We start from the raw sequence: 14,067 nt of genomic DNA, 5'->3' as shown, positions 1-14,067 counted from the left end.
GTGCAGAGCACTGTACTATACGCTTGGGAGAGTACAGTACAGTGGAGTTGGAAGACACTAGCCCTGCCCAAGTACGATTGAATGAATAAATAAGGAGCTTAGAGTGGCAGCTGTAAGAAGCTTTCAGCCTACAGGTCCCTCCCTGACCTGTTTGGATCTCAAGAAGCCGGGTCTCCTCTCACCTGACATCTTGCTCGGCCCGTAAACAATGCTCCAGTGAATGTATAATTGTCCTCCTTGCTCAAATTGTCCTCCTTGCTTGATGATGATGATGTTTACCTATGGATGTTTGTGTGCATGTAATTGCAAAGGCCAGTGCTGGACTGATAGTCCTGATCGCACAGTACACACTCAGAGATCTTTGTTATTCGCAGAACTTGGAGCTGGTTTGGCTTTTGCGTCCTTGCCTCATGAATCCTTACAAAGTTTCCACTCAAACAGAAGGGCTACTTTTTTAAGGTATTTGTTAAGCACATAAGCTGTGTCAAGCTCTGTTCTAAGCCCTGGGGGAGATACACATTGACCAGGTAGGACACAATCCCTCTCCTACATGGGGCTCACAGTTTAAGTTGGAAGGAGGAGGATTTAATCCCCATTTTCCAGATGAGGGTAACTGAGGCACAGAAAAGTTAAATGACTTGTCCAAGGTCACACAGCAAGCAATTGGCAGAGCCGGGGTTAGAACCCAAGTCTTCTGACTCCCAGGTCCATGCTCTTTTCACAGCGCCGTGCTGCTCTCTTGCTAAGCAGCAGGGATATATAGTGGTGGATAGAGCACGGGCCTGGGAGTCAGAAAGTCATGGGTCCTATTCTCGCTCTGCCACTTGTCTGCTTTGTGACCTTGGGCAAGTCGTTTCACTTCTCTGGGACTCAGTTACCTCATCTGCAAAATGGAAATTGAGACCGTGAGCCCCACGTGGGACAGGGACTGAGTCCAACCCAATTTGTTTGTATCCACTCAGCGCTTAGTTGAGTGCCTGACACATAGTAAGCACTTAAGTACCATAATTATCATGAGTAATAATAGTAACAACTGTACAGTGCTCTGCACATAGTAAGCACTCAATAAATACTACTGAAGAAGAAGAACGGCAGTCAATAAACTGTTTTGTAAATCTGACTTCCTTGAAGAACGGGTTCAGGTGACTTCCTGAAAGCACAACGGATCAGGTCAGAGTCTGGGTCACCAGGGGATCAGATCCCGTTTCATATACTGTGTGCAACCATGCTGGAAGATGCAGTGCGAGGACGAGAGTGGCTTAATGGAGAGAGCACAAGCCTGGGAATCAGAAGGACCTGTGTTCTATTGCTGGATCTGCCCCTTGCCTTCCGTGAGACTTTATTTCTCTGGGCCTCAGTTACCTCCTCTATAAAAAGAAAATCAAGACTATGAGCCCCAGGTGAGAGAGGAGCTGGATCCAACCCACTTTGCTTGTAGCCACCACCATCCCTGGCACATAGTAAGTGCCTAACAAATACCACCGTCATTATTATGATTATTATGCAGCGGGACACCTGGATGCCAAGGTTTTGCTCTCCTGAGAAACTCTGCCAGTTTAACAGAGAGCATCATTCACAGCCCATCAGAGAGGTCCATTTAAGAATTGCTCTATTTAGGCAACTGTGCCCCAGAGGCACACACTCTTGAACATATGCAAATATGAACAAAGGCAAATGTGAAGATAGGCAAATGATTACAAAGTAATCAACCAGATGTTCCGGGCTGATGATGATTCCACAGTGGGTGGGTGCATTTTTCTCAGGCGAAATCCTTCAAGATGATATGACAGAACTAGTGTTTTTAATGGCTACTGATTGATTGGATCTCAGTTGAAATTGCTTGGTCTCCCCCATCTTCAGAGCAGGGGGCCTTGCTGGGGAAGGAGGAGGCTGTGAAACTTTGTGTTGCCCACAGTTGGTGTGAAACCGGGGAGCAAGGAAGCCCGGCCGACTGTGGGCACGCAGACTGTCAATGGTATTTATTGAGGGTTCACTATGGGCGGAGCACTGTACTAAGCACTTGGGAGAGTACAGTCAAAGCAGCATGGCTCAGTGGAAAGAGCCCAGGATTGGGAGTCAGAGGTCATGGGTTCAAATCCCGGATCTGCCACTTGTCAGCTGTGTGACTGTGGGCAAGTCACTTAACTTCTCTGTGCCTCAATTACCTTATCTGTAAAATGGGGATTAAGATTGTGAGCCTCATGTGGGATAACCTGATTACCCTGTATCTACCCTACCGCTTAGAACAGTGCTCTGCACATAGTAAGCGCTTAACAAATACCAACATTATCATTAATTAGCTGACACATTCCCTGCCCATAACGAGTTTACAGTCTAGAGGACTGTCCACTGGTAGCTGCAGCTAAGTCACTCTCAGAATCTCGGGTGGGTTCCTGCTGCCCGAGCAGGTGTGAGTGAACCTGGAATTGACCCATGAAGAAGGGGCAGGAGGGACCCCAATCTGGGCAGCTGAGCTGGAATCGAGGTTCTCCTGGCTGCCTGTGGAGACCTGCCGCCACCAAATTGTTTGAAGGGAGACACACAAGCCAGTGTTTTCCACTAGCCCGTGGAGAAGCAGCCTGGCCTAGGAGATAGAACATGAGCCTGGGAGTCAGAAGGACCTGACCTCTAATTCCGGCTCTGCCACTGGTCCTTTTTGTGATCTTGGGCAAGTCACTTTACTTCTCTGTACCTCAGTTCCCTCATCTGTAAAATGGGGCTTATGACATGAATCTCACGTGGGACAGGGACTCAGTTTGCCGTATCCCCACCACCATCAGCGCTTAGTACGGTACCCGGCACATAGTAAGTGCTTAACAAATATAATAATCATCATCATCGTCATTATTATTATTAGCATTTATTTCACCGCTAAACCAGAAGCTGGTCTGTCACTGGACTCGTCAGTCCGGATTCCGAAGCGGGGAAGCCCTCTGTCCTCTCCTCAAAGCAAAAAAGTGGCACAAATTGAAGCGGTTCTGTCCCAGCTCCTTGGGAGTGTCCGTGCTGCCCAAGGCCCGTCTCTCAGCTCAGAGCCGGGGAAGAAGGAAAGCTGCTGTGAGAAACCTCATATTTGTCTTCTTTTCATTTTAAAAAATGACAAAAACTAAATTCCCCAGGGCCAAAAGCATTCTAGGGCAGGGGCGTCCCCCAGAGGGTCAGGGCTGGTGGGGAATGCAGCCTCATAAATTAGAGGGGGCTTGCCCTTGGGAGAAGCAGAGGGCAAAAAGCTGCAGTTGAGGGGCCCTCGCAGCATCCGCGGACAAGGCTGGAGACCCAAGCTCCCCCCATTACCTCACCCCCCCAAATCAAGTAGCTCCCTACCAGCCTGAGGCCGGGAGTAACCAGCGTTCAGCTGCTCAAAGCTCCTTCCCACTTCCCCCCATCAAGCAGCTTGCCATCTTCCCCCAGCATTTAAATAAGAAACATGCCCACCCTTTTTAGAATATTCTGTTATTTCAGGCAGCTGGTGGCGGTTGTTAAGGGAAGTAGAGGAAGCGGAGAATCCTGAAATAGAGAAAACTAAAGATGGCTGCCACTTGTGTCACAGAAGGAGAGGGGCTGTGGGGATTCTGTATGTAATAGTTGTATTTGTTAAGCGCATACTTTGTGCCAAGCACTGTTCTAAGAACTAGGGTAGATACAAGGTAATCAGTCCCTGTCCCACATGGGGTTCACAGTCTATTTTACAGATGAGGTAACTGAGGCACAGAGAAGTGAAGTGACTTGCCCAAGGTCACACGGGAGAGCTGGGATTAGAATCCACATGATCTGACTCCCGGGCCCATGATGTACAGTTGACCATCTTGATGAGGTGTGGTCTAGGTGTCATCTTGAAGTGCCCAAGTAGGTGCCCCAGCTGGTCAGTCTTGTAGCAAACAGCTACTCTCTACCTGCCCCTCTCCTCCATTACCGTCTGATGCTGGCACTGGACGGTGACTCTTTTGAGGTCGTGTGTCATCTTCTCGGCGTTCCCTATGTTGAAGAAGATCGAATGTAAGTATTTAAAGCAGGGTAAGGCCTCCGTGCCTGCAGACCTCAATAGCTATTGCAATTTGTGTTGTGCTACTTTTCATGGTTCTGATCCCTGCAGTGACCACCTCAATAATGGGGAAAGCTGCCATGTCTTTGCAAGTTGGGAGGTTTAATGTACTTTGAAGGGCTTCATCCTCAGTAGTAGGAGGTGTGTTGAGGTGAATATTAACATGTCACTGCCATTTCTCCAGGATTCCCTGCTTGTTCATGATGGGGCTGAAGCCATCTTCATCCCTCAGAGGTGCCGAGATTACAAGAACAGAGCCCTATAATGTTTTATGGACGTGTAAATGTTCTTGATTTTGTGGCAGTCTGCGCAGCTTTGAATCTTTTTTGTTTTGGAATCCCACCCCCAGTCACACCTGTTCCTTAATTTACGTGGCTCAACATCGTTTTCTGCAACTTCACTCTTGTCTATGAGGTGGTACAAGGTGCGCGGGTGCGGTAATTGTTTAGCTGCCGAGCAGGCTTTTTAACCTCTGAGTCATTTGAGTCAAACTGATCTCGATGACTTTGGATGGTCATCCCCGTGCCTAAGCAGCTGCCTGGCAGACGGTGGATTCCATCGACATCGTCATCAGGCATTATCACAAGAGAATGACCAGTCATCATTTATTTTGGGACGATTGCGATTGGAGTTTCCCGTTCCAACGGCCCTCCTGTAATATCGCTGCAAGGTTCGCTTTGGATGCCTCTCTTCTCCGGAAGCTTAACGATAAACTGTCTTGTAGGGTCGGAGGCCGGGGTTGCCACAATGGGATACCTACAGCCAGTGAACTGTAAGCTCCTCCATGAGACTCTAAGCTCCTGAGATCATGTCTACCCACTCTATTATATTTAACTCTCCCAAGGGCTTAGTACAGTGCTCTGCACGCAGTAAGTGGCCCAGTGGATGAAAGCATGGGTCTGGGAGTCAAGCTACTTGGGTTCTAATCTGGTCCCCGCCACTTACCTGCTGTGTGGCCATGGGCAAGTCATTTAATTTCTCTGTACCTCAGTTTCCTCAACTGTAAAATAGAGATTCAATCCCTGTTCTTCTTCTTTGACTGTGAGCCCCACGTGAGACAGGGACTGTGACCCACCTGAGGAAGAAACATTCTGAGCATGTCAACCCCTCCTCAAAACCCTCCAGTAGCTTCCTATCAACCTTCGCATGAAGCAAAAACTCCTCACTCTTGGCTTCAAAGAGCTGCATCACCGTCCCCTTCCTAACTCACCTCCCTTCTTTCCTTCTCCATCCCAGTCTGCAAACTCCGCTCCTCTGCCGCTAATCTCCTCATGGTGCCTCGTTCTCGCCTGTCCCGCTGTTGACCCCTGGTCCATGTTCTACCACTGACCTGGAATGCCCTCCCTCCTCACCTCCGCCAAACTAACTCTCTTCCCCTCTTCAAAGCCCTACTGAGAGCTCACCTCCTCCAGGAGGCCTTCCTAGACTGAGCCCTCCCTTTCCCTCTGCCCCTCCTCCCCTCCCCACTCCCCCTACTCCCTCCCTCTGCTCTACCCCCTTCTCCCCACAGCCCTTGTGTATAGTTGTATGTATTATTTTATTACTCTATTTTATTAATGTGTGTATGACTATGATTCTATTTATCTTGATGGTATTGATGCCTACTTATTTTGTTTTGCTGTCTGTCTCCCCCTTTTAGACCGTGAGCTCGTTGTTGGGCAGGGATTGTCTCTGTTGCCGAATTGTACATTCCAAGCGCTTAGTAAAGTGCTCTGCACTCAGTAAGTGCTCAATAAATTCGATTGAATGAATGAATGAATGAATTTGAGAAAAGGTAAGGTGGATAAGAGACATCATCATAAGCGCTCAATAAATGCGAATGAATGAATGAACTTACATCTACCTCAGCACTTAGAGCTTGACACATAGTAAGTGCTTAGCAAAAACCATTTTAAAAAATAAATACCATTGATTGATTGAAAAAAGGCAGCAGAGCCTAGTGGAGAGCACTAGTCAGAGCACAAGACCGAGCCCCGTCCCGTTCGCAGGTGGCTTGTCAGCGGCTTCAGCTACAGGCAGAGGCAGGGGCGGGCAGAGAGTGGTCCTGAGTGCGGTTTGGGAGAGACGGCAAGACTGGAAAGCGCCCAACTGTCAGTTCCATCTCATTAAGATCCAGCTGCACTTAGTGCTCCCTCGGGAGGGCGCTTGCAATCTGAGCTAAAGAGCCCGCCCAGATGGAAAAGCACCCCCAGAGTGCTGACGTCTACATTCGCTTCTCCGAAACTAAGCCAAATGCGCGCCCGAGATCATTTGTGCCCCGATGCTCCATTTCCCATCCCTATTTCACCGACCCTTCCCTTTAACTCACTCATCTGATAAACCCAGATGGGATGGACAAGCCAAGACAAGGCCGCAGCAGGGTATCGTTTCGTATTTCCCCTTTTTTTTTTTTCTCTTCCCGGGAGGCTGGTTCCTGGAAGACCATGCCTAGGCCATTTTTAGGCCCACGGAATCAAAACAAATATCGACTACCCTTCAGGACCAAGGCTTCGATGTGGCTTTGTAAATATTTTTTTCTTTAAATCAGTAAGTCAATTTGCACTGGCGCCACCATACTTCCTGAAGTTCACCTCTTTGTCAATCAGAGTATCGATTGAACACTTGCTAATAATAAAAATAATAATTATGATACTTGTTAAGCACTTACTGTGTGCCAAGCACTGTTCTAAATGCATGGGTAGATACAAGTTAATCAGGTTGGACGTAGTCCCTGTCCCACATGGGGCTCATGCTCTTATTCCCCATTTTACTGATGAGGTAACTGAGGCCCAGAAAAGTTAAGTGACTTACCCATGGTCACACAGCAGACAAATGGCAGAGCTGGGATTAGAACCCAGGTCCTTCTGACTCCCTAGCCCTTGCTTTACCCGCTAAGCCATGGTGTAGATCTGGGCATATTTCTTTCTGTTTGTCCTGTTGCCCAGAGCATACAAATTTTCTCCTTTTCCATGGTAACCATGGTTTGTTTCCTAGACTCTTCCTTTGCCTGGTTTTTTTTGTAAAAAAAAAAAAAAAAGGTTCCAGGTTCTTTGAGGCCTAACCCAAATTCTGCCCTAATCCAAATAATGAACCACTGATGTTTTACAAAGTGATCTAATACACCTCTATGATTCCAAGGTGTTCCTCTAGCAGGAACACCGGGAGTTTTTAATAGTTGTGGTATGTACTAAGCACCTATTATATACTAAGCACTGAGGTAGATACAAGATAATAAGGTCGTACACAACCCCTGTCCCACATGGGACTCACAGTCTAAGTAGGAGGGAGAACAGGCATTGAATCCTCATTTTGTTGATGAGGAAACTGAGGCCCCCAAGAAGTTAAGTGACTTGCCTAAGATCACCCAGCAGGCAAGCGGCAGGGTCAGGATTGGAACCCAAATCCTCTGACTCCCAGGCCCATGCTTTTTCCACTGGGCCATGCTGTTTTTGATCAGAATCTCAAACTGCCAGCATCCATCTCCTGGCTGCTGATTTTAGAACTTCTCTTTAGCTCCGACTGCACAGTCTGTTTCATTATGAGGGGAAGGGGTCCCCTGGAGGCTTGATTTCTGGCTTAAAAAGCTTTTTTAAGGGAGTCTAACAACATCAATTAGTTTGAAGGAGCTTCCTAAACTTCTTTAGTATTTGAGTCACTGTGATGCTCCCCAGTCTTTTATCCGATTTTCTTTGGCTGGACTACAGGACACGGGTTCTTCCTGGACAAGCTTACTGAAAATATTTCATTAAGATTTTTTTAAGGTGATGACACTTTGCCTGGGATCGTGTAGTTGTCTTCAGAAGAGCTGTTAAGACTTCAGCAGCTCGTCTCAAATTACTCCAAAAGGATATATACAAGTCTCATTAGCTAAGTTGGTGGATGGTCCCATCGTAAATCCCCACCAGTGATACACAGTGTAGAAAATAAGAAGGCAGAGTTTCTGCCCTCAGAGCATCTAAAGTGCATCTGTTCTCATAAAACAAATTTAGGGTTCAAAAACAACCCAAACTTAGTTTGGTTTCAAATTAAGTTTTTCTTCAATCGTATTTATTGTGCACTTATTTTATGCAGAGTACTAAGCGCTTGAGAGAATACAGTATAACAGAGTTGGTAGACAAACTCCCTGGCCACAATGAGTTTACAGTCCAGAGGTATATCTGTGGGTTACAATATATCATTGAATATTTCACTTTAGTCTTTAAAAAAATAGTTTCTAATTTTAACAAACCTCAAGGGCCCTTAGATTTGCATTTGTCAGTGCTGTTTGACTTTGGTTGACCTAGTTCAGGACCAAGAACATACAGAAACACCTTTTTAAAATGTTTAACGAATGAAAAAGTTGGTATTGAAAATGAAAATTTATGGTAATTAAATTTGATAATCCTATCGCTTGAATACTCCTGAAAGAGAAAAACCAACATATCATCTTCCCCTTCTAGATCATGGGTGATGTGGTTAGCACCTTTTACGCTTTGCCTTTGCTTACCCAGCTCCGTTCCCCTTTAGGTTGGAACTAGGTGGAGAAAGACAAACAAGATTGGGAATGAGACTGGCTCACAGTTTCAGGGGACCAGTTTTGAATTAGAGACTCCCAGCACCCATAGAGCAAGGGCCTGGGAGTCAGAAGGTCATGGGTTCTAATTCCGGCTCTGCCACGTGTCTGCTGTGTGACCTTGGGCAAGTCACTTCACTTCTCTGTGCCTCAGTTACCTCATCTGTAAAATGGGGATTATGACTGTGAGCCCCATGAGGGACAGGGACTGGGTCTAATCTGTTTTGTTTGCATCTGTCCCAGTGCTTAGTACAGTGCCTGGCACATAGTAAGTGCTTAACAAATACCATAATTATTATTATTACGTAACATTGCTTCTCTTAGAACACCTTGTATCCTCTTTCGCTTAATCTCAGTTCCTATTGATTTTGCCTCAAGATAGTGTTTTTTTAAAACCGCTCCCCCCACACAAAACTATTCATTCAGTCAGTCATATTTATTGAAGGCTTCCTGTGTGCAGAGCACTGTACTAAGCGCTTGGCAGAGGATAATACTGCAGTAAAAAAGTCCCATTCCCTGCCCACAACGATTCAGCACTTACTTTTGTGTCAAGCACAGTTTTAAGCACTGGGGTGGATGCAAGGTAAGCCGGTCGGACACAGTCCCTGTACCACATGCATTTCATAGTCTAAGTATTGAATCCTCATTTTACAGGTGAGGAAACTGTCGCAAACAAGTAAAGTGACTTGCCCAAGGTCACACAGCAGCTAAGTAATGGAGTCTGGATTAGAAGCCAGGTCCTCTGACTCCTTAGGCCCATGCTCATTTCACTAGACCACTCTGCTCCTATTAGGAAGCAGGGTGAGCCATGAAAGGAAAACTGAGCTCAGAGGCCCTGGTATTCCTAGGGACAGGGTGGAGGTTTTTTGGGTTGAGTAACTTCAAAGTGGGATGGGGCAAGCTAGGAACAGTCACTTTCTTTTACCTCTGTGATTCACTTCCATTTTTTATTCCCAAATTCCTCTGCCTATTATCCCTCCCAGTCACTAGGAAAACTTCCATCATGGCACCAGGCACCCTGTGAACTCCTGGTGCTGTTTGCTGAATTGGATTCTTTACCTTGCTCTTTACCTCTCCCATCACACACACAAAAAAACCTCCAACAAAAACCATCCACCCCTGAATATAGTCTTTCTAGTTGGTTTTAGCTCTTCCTCCTTTCTACCCACCCCCCAACCCCAGGTCCTCAGCCCGGGTAAATCTCAGCCCTGTGAAACCTTGCCTGCCCTCATGATGAACTCCTGGTCCGTCTATTTCTCCCCCCGCCCCGCTCCGTTTTAGGAAACATTTCCCTAGAGCCTGTGCTGTCGGGAATAATTCCTCCCTGGCCTCTGGGAAGCTGGACTAAATAGAACCTAATGGGTCTTTACCATCCGTAACGTCTGTGATATAGCGGCTGCGGTCCTACTTATAACCCATTTGGCTAAGGTACAGAAACCGTCATCCGAGAGCGTGCTGCCAGCTGAGTGCTTGGGGCCGATGATGATACTCGTGCTAGATGGAGCTGGGGCTCTTCTTGGGGCTCTCAGAGCTACTTCAGCTTGGAGATCAGTTACAGTTTGCTGATTACTTTATTAAGTGCTTAAAAAATATTCTTGTAGTCTCCCAGGACAGGTCAAGAAGGGATGGGACTGCAGAGCTGGGGAAAGCACATCCAGAAACTAGAAAGAGAGTTAGGGAGGTGCCAAGAGATTTGGAAATAACTCCTCTGGGAGACGGATGAAATCGAAGACGGCTACCGGGGGGTGAATTGAGGGTAATTACCGCCAATTCGGGGAAAGACCTGGGTCCCTGCAGCTCCCAGGGGCAGGAGAGGAAATAGAAGCGGCAAGCAGCACTGTTTCCAGGGGGACCTCTGGCCTGAGTGAAGAGATGGGACGTTTGCCCACGAGACAGGCAGCTGGGGAATGTCCCAAATTGGTGTGAGGCTGCCTTGGGTCCAAGGGTATATGGAGTCTTGCTATCTGATCCCCCAGGTCCAGACAGAAAGCCAGTGAAAGTGTCCACTCCAGGCAATCCCGGGCCTCAGAGCCGGGTTGCAGCAACCTCGCAGTGAAGTACAAACAAGCAACCAGCCCAGATTTGTATTTTTTATCTTCTCCTTGAAAGAGGTTAAAGAATAAAATAAGGTTTCTGTACCGCTTGCCTGACAAAAAATTGTTAATCTGGCGGAGAGGTCATCGGTGGATGTTTTTTAAAGTGAGAATTTTACAGGCAGTAAAGTGAATGAAAAACATCTTTTTTTTTTACTGCTAGCCTGGCATAATCATTATTAGCCTGAGGCAGGCAAGCTAGCAGTTATTTGCTAGGATACTTCGGTGCGGTGTGATTCTTCACTGGTAAACCTGGCCTATTTTCTCCACTTTCTTTCTGGTCACATCTTTGGTACTTTGCTTTGATTTGTCAACAGTTGGTATGACTTAGCATTTAAAAAGGAAGCTGACAAAATCAGTGAATCGATTAACAGTATCTATTAAGTGTTTCCTGTGTGCAGAGCACTGTACTAACGGGTTGGGAGAGTACAATACGACAGAGTTGGTAGACGGGTTCCCTGCCCACAAGGAGTTCACTGTCCCTAGTCTTCCAAGTTTCATTCTTTCTGTACTCAAATAACGAAAGGAACCTTCAGGAGCTGTTTGGGATGGGTTGCTATGGAAGCAACATGGCCTAAGGGAAGGAGTTGGGGCCAGAGAGACAGAGGACCTGGGTTCTAATTCTGGCTCCTCCACTTGCCTGCTATGTAATCTTAGGCAAGTCACTTAACTTCTCTGGGCCTCAGTCTCCTCATCTGTAAGAATGAGGGATTAAATCCTACATCTTTCTACCTAAACTGTGAGCTCCAAGTGGGACGGGGACTGTGTCCGAACGATAACCTCGTGTCTACCCCAGCTCTCAGAACAGTGCTTGACACAGAGTAAGCGCTTATCAAATACCACAGTTAAGGAGGTTCTTGGAGCTTTGAGATTTGAACACCCTCAATTCCCTGGGAGAGAAGTCTGGAGGCCCCTTTGGAAACTCCTGGGCGAGCAAGCCTGCTCTCGAGCACCGTTAGTCATCCATCACTATAACTGGATTTCTGGCATGGTAACCTGGTTATGTGTAAACTCATTACTGAAATGAATTGTTTCATTTCACAGGCCCATCCCGAGCCGGCCTGCTTCCGGCCCCCAGCCCGGGTTCTCTGACGGTCTCAGTCACCTCGATCCCTCACCGTGAATCAGGGGTGGGAAAGCACCTGGCTGCTCCCGCCGCTCTGGGCTGGGCCTCGGGGGGGCATCCGCAATCAGCTCCATCCGGCCCGGTGGTCCCCGTCATCTCCGCGGCGGTGGGGGTGGCCCGTGGTGGCATGTGCGGTGATGGAACATGGATTAGCGCAGCGGCTCTGACCCTAAGAAGGAGTGTGTGGGAGCCATTCATCGAGAAAGACTTGTAGTTGGGGTTTGAAGACCCTAACCTTGGGCTCTGTCACTGCTGCTCTTCATCCACTTGTTTTACACACACTCACACTCACTCACCTTTGTGGAGCTTGCTGACGATTGCCATGGCAACACTCCAGGGAAATTATCGCCACCCTTTTGTGCTCATAATTGTAACAGACTAAGTGCTAATTATGAGCGAGGCAGAAGCAGTTGGTCTGTGCTGAACTTGCGGGCTTTATTTGGAGGGCCTGGGTCGGGGGGGAGGCACGGGGGAAGAAGGGGAGGCAGGCTTGGGTTGGATGTGGGCTGTTGGATGTGGGCTGATGGTTTTCACTACAGGTTTCAATAAAGTCTCAGGTTTCTGAAAGTCTCTGGCCTGGGGCTAATGAGGCTTCAGTGTTTCCCCACCCACCTTGCCTAAACACTCATACACATTCACATATATTCTCACACTCTCCCTCTTCAAACTTAAGAGCCGACCAACTGAGTTGAGCAAAATCAAAACAACCCCACCCATGCAGAGGAGTGGGTTTCTCTTACTATTCGGGCTATCCACTGCCTTAGCCTTGGCACTGAATGCCCCCTGTCTGTACTGTTACGTTAGCTTTGGCCAGGACTCCATAGAATGGGAACACTTGGGGAGAGCACATGTGGCAGGAACCTGTCACTGGCCGCAAAAACCCTGGTTTCTAGCAGCCCCGAGCCTCAGCCCCTGGTGACTTGAAGGCAAGGGATGCCATCCAACTCTGTTGTCCCGCTCTAACCCAGCTACTCTACAAATACCGTTGATCGATGGATTGGTGGCCGCTCCGCTTCCAGGGGTCTTCTCGCTAGGTATCCAGCAGGGAAGAAACTTGAAGTTGGCCCTCGTTTTCCCACGTGTATCAGCTCTCCACTCGCAGGAGGAGTTGAGAGGGTGAACTAGTTGGCTATGTATGAAGGGCTCTGAGCTACTTTGGAAGCAAAACTTGGCAGGGTGATGTCATCTTCGTTCACAGGCCTGCTAAAGGGCGTGGTTGGGTTGTTGCTTTTTATAACCCGAGCACCCCTGGGTCAAGCTGCCTGCAGCACTTGGGTCATCCATCCAGTGCTGCTCTACAGCTGCCTGGCTCACCTGCTCCCATTCGGCCGCTCCAATCAGACACAGACCTTTTCTTTCTCCAGAAGACCAGAAACGAGGGTGATGAGGAATTGGGGTTGTTCCTCTTAGGACAGAAAAGTCTAAGGAGGTGACAACTTTCTTCCTCTATATAAGGCCTTTTAAGGAGGAAATAGTGGGTTCCAAGTCCACAGAGAATCAATGAAGGGAAATGGTCTTGAATTGCAGCAAAAGGAAGAACTTCCTATAACCATGATAAAAACCCCTGGAACGGGTCCTCAAGGTCCCTTTTGGTTCTCTGGCTCAAAGTTGGGAATTTGCTTCCTCCTCTCCTCCCGGATTCAGGATCCTATTAACTTTCCTCCCCTTCATCATACTTTTCTTCTGCAGGTCCAACTCTAATTCAATTCAGTTCAATTGTATTTATTGAATGCTTCCTGAGTGCAGAGCACTGTATTAAGTGCTTGGAAAGTGCAGTTCAGCAATAGAGACAAACCCTGCCCACAACGGGCTCACAGTCTAGAAGGGGGGAGACAGACATCAAAACAAGTAAACAGGCATCAGTAGCATCAATATAAATAAATAGAATTATAGATCTATACACATCGAAACAAGTAAACAGGCATTACTATAAATAGAATTATAGATGTGTACATATATATGCAAGTGCTGTGGGGCAAGGAGGGGAGTAGAGCAAAGGGAGTGAGTCGGGGTGATGGGGAGGGGAGGAGGAGCTGAGGAAAAGGAAGGCTTAGTCTGGGAAGGCCTCTTGGAGGAGGTGAGCCTTCATTAAGGCTTTGAAGCAGGGAAGTGTGATTGCCGGATTTGAGGAGGGGGGCATTCCAGGCCAGAGGTAAGACGCGGGTCAGGGGTCGACGGTAGGTCAGGGATCGAAGTCGCGACGGGTGAGAATGAGGCAGAGTGAGAAAGTTACCACCAGAGGAGCGGAGTGCGCGGGCTGGGATATAGAAGGAGA

General features: G+C 47.7%; 1 long non-coding RNA gene across 1 annotated transcript; it reads right to left on the bottom strand.

Moving 5' to 3' along the window:
* Nucleotides 1-2,839: 2,839 nt before the first annotated feature.
* LOC103166442 lies at nt 2,840-12,088 on the bottom strand. Its single transcript, XR_484857.3, has 3 exons — nt 11,785-12,088; nt 3,914-3,975; nt 2,840-3,052 (listed from the first exon to the last, which is right to left on the bottom strand). It is a non-coding gene; the product is annotated as an uncharacterized LOC103166442 (long non-coding RNA).
* Nucleotides 12,089-14,067: the final 1,979 nt, after the last annotated feature.

This window comes from Ornithorhynchus anatinus, chromosome 3 (assembly GCF_004115215.2).
Source record: "Ornithorhynchus anatinus isolate Pmale09 chromosome 3, mOrnAna1.pri.v4, whole genome shotgun sequence".
In the NCBI taxonomy this organism is placed as follows: Eukaryota; Metazoa; Chordata; class Mammalia; order Monotremata; family Ornithorhynchidae; genus Ornithorhynchus; species Ornithorhynchus anatinus.
The sequence above is the reverse complement of the archived record's forward strand: the minus strand, read 5'-3'. Positions and strand labels throughout refer to the sequence as shown.